Source organism: Cervus canadensis, chromosome 15, assembly GCF_019320065.1.
Source record: "Cervus canadensis isolate Bull #8, Minnesota chromosome 15, ASM1932006v1, whole genome shotgun sequence".
Lineage (NCBI taxonomy): Eukaryota > Metazoa > Chordata > Mammalia > Artiodactyla > Cervidae > Cervus > Cervus canadensis.
In genome coordinates this window covers 38293921-38302613 of record NC_057400.1, presented here as the reverse complement: position 1 = coordinate 38302613, position 8693 = coordinate 38293921, and the positions used below count along the sequence as shown (strand labels likewise).

The following is an 8693-nucleotide window of genomic DNA, read 5'->3' as shown; positions in this document are numbered from 1 at the left end:
GGCTCAGACTCAAGGCTGTGGTGGAGCCCAGGGCCATTCTATGAGAGCTACAGTTGGAATAAGAATAAATCACTCTGAACATTCACCCACTTTATCACCCAAACACATAAATCAGTATCTGTACTCTATCTATGGCTGGACTCCTACCCTAGGCAATGGAGTCCCCCTTACCAAAGTAGAACACTCTGACACCTTGGTTCCTGCCCAGCACATAGTAATCTCACACCCCTAAAATCAAGGCAACCAGATCAATTTCTTACACGTGGGTGGTCCTATGTTGTAGATACTATTACTTGTCCATCCATACTTTATCCTTTATTGTTGTTGTTGTTCAATCGTCCAGTGGTGTCCAACTCTTTGTGACCCCCTGCAGCACACCAGGCCACCCTGTCACTCACCATCTCCTAGAATTTGGTCAAACTCATGTCCATTGCATCAGTGATGCCATACAGCCGTCTCATCCTCTGACACCCTCTTCTTCTGCCCTCAGCCTTTCCCAGCATCAAGGACTTTTCCAGTGAATTAACTGTTCACATCAGGTGACCAAAATATTGGAGCCTCAGCTTCTGCATCAGTCCTTCCAATGAGAATTCAGGGTTGATTTCCCTTAAGATTGACTGGTTTGATCTCCTTATGTTCAAGGAACTTTCAGGAGTCTTCTCTAGCACCACAGTTCGAAGGCATTAATTCTTTGGTGCTCTGTCTTCTTTATGGTCTAGCTCTCAAAACCATACATGACCACTGATAAGACTGTAGCCTTGACTATATGGACTTTTGTAGCAGAGTAATGTCTTTGCTTTTCAACACACTGTCTAGGTTTGTCATAACTTTCCTGCTGAGAAGCAGTCGTTTTCTTATTTCATGGCTGCAGTCACCATCCACAGTGATTTGAGAGCCCAAGAAGAGGAAATCTGTCACTACTTCCACCTTTTCCTCTTCTATTTGCTATGAAGTAATGGGCTGGATGCCATGATCTTAATTTTTTTAATATTTAATTTTAAACTGTCTCTTTCACTCTCCTCCTTCACTCTCACCAAGAGACGGTGTGTTTCTTTTCGCTTTCTGCCATTAGAGTGGTATCATCTGGTTTGGACATCTGGAAGTTCTTGGTTTATGTAATGCTAAAGCCTAGCATGCAAGATTTTAAGCATGACCTTACTAGCATGAGAGATGAGTTCAATTGTTCAATGGTTAGAACTTTCTTTAGTACTACCCTTCTTGGTAGTCCTTTATAATATATATCTAAATATTTTTTCTCTCTTCTAAATGCTTTCAGGAGAGTAGACCCCAGCACCAGAAGATGAACCAAATTTATTTAAGCTGGCTGCAGTCTCCCATTTAAGAATGGGAGAAGAACCTCAAGTTTGCTTCTTAGAAAATAAACTCTAACCACAGGGTGAAGGATAGAGAAGATGAAAAGAGATTCTGTGAGACAACCACCATGCTATGCACTTAATAGAATATTCCTTATTATAATCTTGAGGTAGGTACTATTCTACCCATTTAACATTTGAGGAAAATGAAGCTCAGAAGGTTTAAACCACCTACCTAAAATCAGTCTTATTGTTGACTGAGCTTATGATGAGATTCTAACCATTAGAGAAGTCTGCTATTGGACTTTGGGTAAAGAAACATGCAAGGAGAAACTTCCCATTTCTGTCCCCTGACATGAATTTTTTTGAATATGAACCCATGGACAGCAGTATTTATCTTCAGATAATTACAGGAGTCAACCTAAGAGAGCAGACAAACTGAAAACCATAATCATCGATAACTAACCAATCTGATCGAATGGACCACAGCCTTGTCTAACTCAATGAAACTATGAGCCATGCCATGTAGGGCCACCCAAGACAGAGGGGTCATGGCAGAGAGTTCTGAAAAAATGGGGTACACTAGAGAAGGGAATGACAAACCACTTCAGTATTCTTGCCTTGAGAACTCCATACACAGTATGAAAAGGCAAAAAGATAGGACACTGAAAGATGAACTCCCCAGGTCGGTAGGTGCCCAATATGCTACTGGAGATCAGTGGAGAAATAACTCCAGAAAGAATGAAGAGACGGAGTCAAAGCAAAAACAACACCCAGCTGTGGATGTGACTGGTGATGGAAGGAAGTCCAATGTGTAAAGAGCAATCCTGGAATGTTAAGTCCATGAATCAAGGCAAATTGGAAGTGGTCAAACAGGAGATGGCAAGAGTAACATTGACATTTTAGGAATCAGCAAACTAAAAAGGACTGGAATGGGTGAATTTAACTCAGATGACCATTATATCTGCGACTGTGGCAAGAATCCCTGAGAAGAAATGGAGTAGCCCTCATAGTCAACAAAAGAATTCAAAAAGCAGTACTTGGATGCAATCTCAAAAACAACAGAATGAGCTCTGTTCATTTCCAAGGCAAACCACTCAATATCATGGTAATCTAAGTCTATGCCCCAACCAGTAATGCCGAAGAAGCTGAAGTTGAACAGTTCTAAGAAGACCTACAAGGTCTTCTAGAACTAACAACCAAAAAGGATGTCCTTTTCATTACAGGGGACTGGAATGCAAAAGTAGGAAGTCAAGAGATACCTGGAGCAACAAGCAAATTTGGCCTTGGAGTACAAAACAAAGCAGGTCAAAGGTTAACAGAGTTTTGCCAAGAGAATGCACTGGTCATAGCAAACACCCTCTTCCAACAACACAAGAGAAGACTCTACACATGGACATCACCAGATGGTCAGTACTGAAATCAGATTGATTATATTCTTTGCAGCCAAAGATGGAGAAGCTCTATACAGTCAATAAAAACAAGACCAGGAGCTGACTGTGGCTCAGATCATGAACTCCTTATTGCCAAATTCAGACTTAAATTGAAGAAAGTAGGGGAAACCACTAGACCATTCAGGTATGACCTAAATCAAATCTCTCATGATTAAACAATGGAAGTGACAAAGTTCAAGGGATTAGATCTGATAGACAGAGTGCCTGAAGAACTATGGACGGAGGTTGGTGACAATGTACAGGAGGCAGGGATCAAGACCATCTCCAAGAAAAAGAAATGCAAAAAGGCAAAATGGTTGTCTGAGGAGGCCTTACAAATAGCTGAGAAAAGAAAAGACATGAAAGGCAAAGGAGAAAAGGAAAAATATACCCATTTGAATGCAGAGTTTCAAGGAATAGCAGGGAGGGATAAGAAAGTCTTCCTCAGTGATCACTGCAAAGAAATAGAGGAAAATAACAGAATGGCAATGACTAGAGATCTCGTCAAGAAAATTAGAGATACCAAGGGAATATTTCATGCAGAGATGGACACAATAAAGGATAGAAATGGTATGGACCTAACAGAAGCAGAAGGTATTAAGTAGAGGTGGCAAGAATACATAGAAGAAGTATACAAAACAAATCTTCATGACCCAGATAACCATGATGGTGTGATCACTCACCTAGAGCCAGACATCCTGGAATACGAAGTCAAGTGGACCTTAGGAAGCATCACTGCGAACAAAGCTAGTAGAGGTGATGGAATTCCAGTTGAGCTATTTCAAATCTTGAAAGATGATGCTGTGAAAGTGCTTCACTCAATATGTCAGCGATTGTAAAATTCAGCAGTGGCCACAGGACTGGAAAAGGTCAGTTTTCATTTCAATCCCAAAGAAAGGCAATGCCAAAGAATGCTCAAACTACCACACAATTGCACTCATCTCACACGCTAGTAAAGTAATGCTCAAAATTCTCCAAGCCAGGCTTCAGCAATACATGAACTGTGAACTTCCAAATGTTCAAGCTGGTTATAGAAAAGGCTGAGGAACCAGAGATCAAACTGCCAACATCCGTTCAATCATTGAAAAAGTAAGAGAGTTCCAGAAAAACATCTACCTCTGCTTTATTGATTATGCCAAAGCCTTTGACTATGTGGATCACAATAAACTGTGGAAAATTCTGAAAGAAATGGGCATACCAGACCACCTGACCTGCCTCTTGAGAAATCTGTATGCAGGTCAGGAAGCAACAGTTGGAAGTTGACATGGAAAAACAGACTGGTTCCCAATAGAAAAAGGAGTACGTCATGGCTGTATATTGTCACCTTGCTTATTTAACTTATATGCAGAGTACGTCCTGAGAAATTCTGGCCTGGATGAAGCACAAGCTGGAATCAAGATTGCCGGGAGAAATATCAATAACCTCAGATATGTAGATGACACCATCCTTATGGCAGAAAGCGAAAAAGAACTAAAGAGCCTCTTGATGAACGTGAAAGAGGAGAGTGGAAAAGTTGGCTTAAAACTCAACATTCAGAAAACTAAGATCATGGCATATGGTCTCATCATTTCATGGCAAATAGATGGGGAAACAGTGGAAACGCTGAGAGACTTATTTTTTGGGGCTCTAAAATCACTGCAGATGGTGACTGCAGCCATGAAATTAAAAGACACTCCTTGGAAGGAAAGTTATGACCAACCTAGACAGCATATTAAAAAGCAGAGACATTATGTTGCCAACAAAGGTCCATCTAGTCAAAGCTATGGTTTTACCAGTAGTCATGTATGGATATGAGAGTTGGACTATAAAGAAACCTGAGCACCGAAGAATCGATGCTTTTGAACTGTGGTGCTGGAGAAGACTCTTGAGAGTCTTTGGACTGCAAGAAGATCCAACCAGTCCATCCTAAAGAAAATCAGTCCTGAATATTCGTTCAAAGGACTGATGTTGAAGCTGAAACTCCAATACTTTGGCCACCTGATGCAAAGAACTGACTCATTTGAAAAGACCCTGATGCTGAGGAAGATTGAAGGCGGGAAGATAGGGGTCAACAGAGGATGAGATGGTTCCATGGCATCATCGACTCAATGGACATGAGTTTGTGTTACCTCTGGGAGTTGGTGATGGACAGGGAGGACTGGCGTGGGGTCACAAAGAGTCAGACATGACTGAGTGACTGAACTGAACTGAACTGAACCTAAGAGAGTAAGACAAAAGTCTGTGGGTAACAGAGTAGCATGATGGAAAGACCCTGGGACCTCAGTGATGCTGTGGAGCTGCTGAATTAACCAACCCTAGCACTTCAGATTTATGTTTCAGTCTCTGAAATAAATCTTATGTTACCTGTAGCCCCCTCCCCAAATCCTGACTAATACAACCTAAGATTCAAGCCATAAATAATTAGAAAAATGGTTAGTACCTGAGCCAAAAGCAGCTATCCATAGGGTAACTGCCAAGGAGTCAGGATTTGAGAGTCTACCAATCAGGACATCTTGGCTGAATCACATCTAAAGAGACCAATCAGATCCTTTCTGAAAGAGCCTGAATAGATTTTTCTCCCATCTCTTCAGAACCTCCCTCCCTCAATTAACTCATCTCTCCTCTGTATCATCAATGTCTTCTGCTTATACTAGCACCTTCTTAAACACCATTTAAATAGTTCATAGTAAAGAACTAACATAACATCTTTGTCAAACATCAACTGTCTTACATATGACACTCTAGCTAGCTTCTTTCTTTCACTATCGACTTATCAAAATAGTTGTCGCCAGTTCCTACCCTTCAAGTCACTCTTCAACCCATGGCAATTCACATCTGTGCTCCAACAAGATGTGGTCTTTTACAGATGTTACAGAATGGTCATAAAATAGGGAAAAATCTGAGTAACAAACAAACCCAAAACTCAGTCATTTAGAACAGTAGCCACCACTGATTGTCTTTCATGATTCCGGGGATTGACTATGACTATGACTATTGACTATGATTCTAGTGGGTAATTCTATCCTGCATGGTGTTGTCTGGAGCTGTGGTCATCTGGAGGCCTGACTGGACTAGAACATCCACTATGGTTCATTCACAGGGCTGGCAGGTGGTGTTGGCTCTTGGCTGGAAGCTTGAGTCCTTCCCTTCATGGTACCTTCATGTGTGGGGTTCCCACAGCATGAATGCTAGATTTTTAGGAGGAATATTTCAAGTCTGTGAAAATAGAAGCTGCCAAGTCTCAAAGTTAACGGTTTCACTTCTGCCATATATTATTGGTCAATACAAACACAAAGCAGTCTAGAATCAAGGGGAAGGAAATAAATTTCACTTCTTGATGGGGGGAAGAGGAAAGAATTTGCAACCAACTTTAATATACCACTGTTATTAATGGCCTTCCTTATTGCTAATTACAGTGAAAATAATAAGGTTTCTATTTTCTGTGGCATCTCAACTCTTGAAATATTTCATTCTTTCAACTTCCATGACAACACACTCCCCTAGTTTTCTTGAGCCACCCTTAACCCTTTTGTTAAGAATCCACTTCTCTTCCTCAAACTCAAAATAGTATTATTCCTTAGTATTCCATCCTTGGTCCTCTTCTATTATCACTTAATATTTTTCTGTTTATCTTATTGGACATTCTAATACACTCTCAAGACTTCCATTACAATATACATATTAATCACTCTCAAGTCTTTAGTCATCTTTACTGAACATTTCCTATTTCCATCTAAGTATCTTATAAGAATCACAAATTCAAAATATCCAAAATTGAGCTCATCATATTTTCTCCCAAAGCTTCAGTGTTATCTCTCTCTCTGTGAATAGCACTGTAATTCCCTCAGTTACATAATACAGAGAATTAATCATTTTTGACTCCTTTCTTTTGTTCAACCCTATATCCAGTTACCAAAGCTAGTTTATTATCTCTTTAATATCTTTCAAATTAGTTAATTTGCCTACATCTCTTCTCTAGTACTCTAGTCCTGAACTCTAGTTCAGATCACTATCATCTTTTACCAGACATATTTGAGCATCTTTTATTGAGTTTTCTCATTCTAGATTGGCCTCCTCTTTAATTCATTTTCTATACTGAAGCCAGAGTAGCTTTTCATGACAGTACTATCTTATGCTGTGCTCAGTTTGGCAGCATATATACTGAAGTTGGAACAATACAGAGAAGACTAGCATGACCACTTTGATAGAATGACTTACAAATTTCTAAAGTATATTTTTTTTTCTTTACTGATGGACACACAATCTATAAAGGTATACTTTGCATGGCAGTAACAGCACACAGGAAGAGAAGATGAAGTCATACAGGAGCAAAGTTTCTATATACTATTGTAATGAATTAGGTATTAATCTGAACTAGACTCTTATATAAATTAAGACATTAATTGTTATCCTTATAGCAATCACTGTGTTTCCCTGATGGCTCAGTGGGTAAAGAATCTGCCTGCAATGCAGGAGACACAGGAGACGCAGGTTTGATCCCTGGGCTGGGAAGATCCCCTGAAGGAAAAATGGCAACCCACTCCAGAATTCTTGCCTGGAAAATCCCATGGATGGAGGAGCCTGGCGGGCTACACAGTCCATGGGGTCTCAAAGAATCAGACATGAGTGAGCAACTAACAAATGTATCTTTTAAAAGATATAGCAATCATAAGCAGATATATACCTGACAATCCCAAACTTGTGAATCAAAAGCTAACAGAATTGAAGGGGAAAAGAATTAATTCAGTAATAACAGTTGGAGATTTCCACACCACACTTTCAATAATGGGTAGAAGAACTAGACAGAAAATCATCAAGCTAGTAAAAGACTTGAATGATATTATAATTGTATTAACAGAGAGAGAGAGAAGCCTCCATTCAACAATTACAAAAAACACATGCTTTTCAAATACATGTGGAACATTTACCACTATAAAATGTATGTTAGGCCATAAAACAAGTGTAAATAATTTTTGAAAGATTGAAATCATATGAAATATGTTCTCCAACCACAATGGAATGAAATTATGAATTAATAACAAGGAAATCTGGCAAATTCATGAATACATGGAAATTAAACCCAGTCATAAAAAAAAAAAAACCCAGTCATAATCAGAGAGTCAAAAAGGAAATAACAAGGGAAATTAGAAAATACTTTAAGATGAATGAAAATTAAAACACAGCATACCAAATGTTATGGGATGCAATGAAAACAGTGTACTATATTTGCCTATATTTAAAAAGAAAGAAATCAATAGCCTAATATTCCACCTTCAGGAACTAGAAAAAGAAAAGCAAACCAAGTCTAGAGCAGGAGGACAGAAATAATATAGGTTGGAGTGAAAATAAAATAAGGAATAGAAAAATAATAAAGAAAATCAACAAAACTGAACATTGGTTCATTGAAATGATCAACAAAATTGACAAATCTTTTAGCTAGCCGAATCAGGCAAAAAAAGAAAATACTAAAATTACTAAAGAAAAAACGAAAGTCACTCAGTCGTGTCCAACTCTTTGTGACCCAGGGACTGTAGCCTGCCACGTTCCTCTGTCCATGGGATTCTCCAGGCAAGAATACTGGAGTGGGTAGCCGTTCCCCTCTCCAGGGGATCTTCCCAATCCAGGAATCAAACCTAGGTCTCCCGCATTGCAGGCAGATTCTTAACTGTCTGAGCCACCAGGGAAGCCCTACTAAGGAAGGAGGGGATATTATTATCAACATCAACACAAAAACAGATTATAAGGTATTATGGACTGAATGTTTGTATCCTTCAAAATTCACATATTGAAGTCCTAACACCCAATGTGTTAGGAGCTAGGTGTTCGGAGATAGGATCTTTGAAAAGTAATAGGGACAGATTAAGTAAAGAGGGTGGCGCTCTCACAATGAGAACGATGAGACTAGTGGCTTTAGAAGAAGAGATAGATCTTTCTCCCTTTCTCCGCCCCCACCCTTGCCTTCCCTTCT

The 8693-nt window shown here is 39.5% G+C and overlaps 1 non-coding gene across 1 annotated transcript; it reads left to right on the top strand.

Moving 5' to 3' along the window:
* Positions 1-6862: 6862 nt before the first annotated feature.
* LOC122454072 lies at positions 6863-6969 on the top strand. The gene has a single exon (XR_006273292.1). It is a non-coding gene; the product is annotated as a U6 spliceosomal RNA (small nuclear RNA).
* The last annotated feature ends 1724 nt before the right edge of the window (positions 6970-8693 follow it).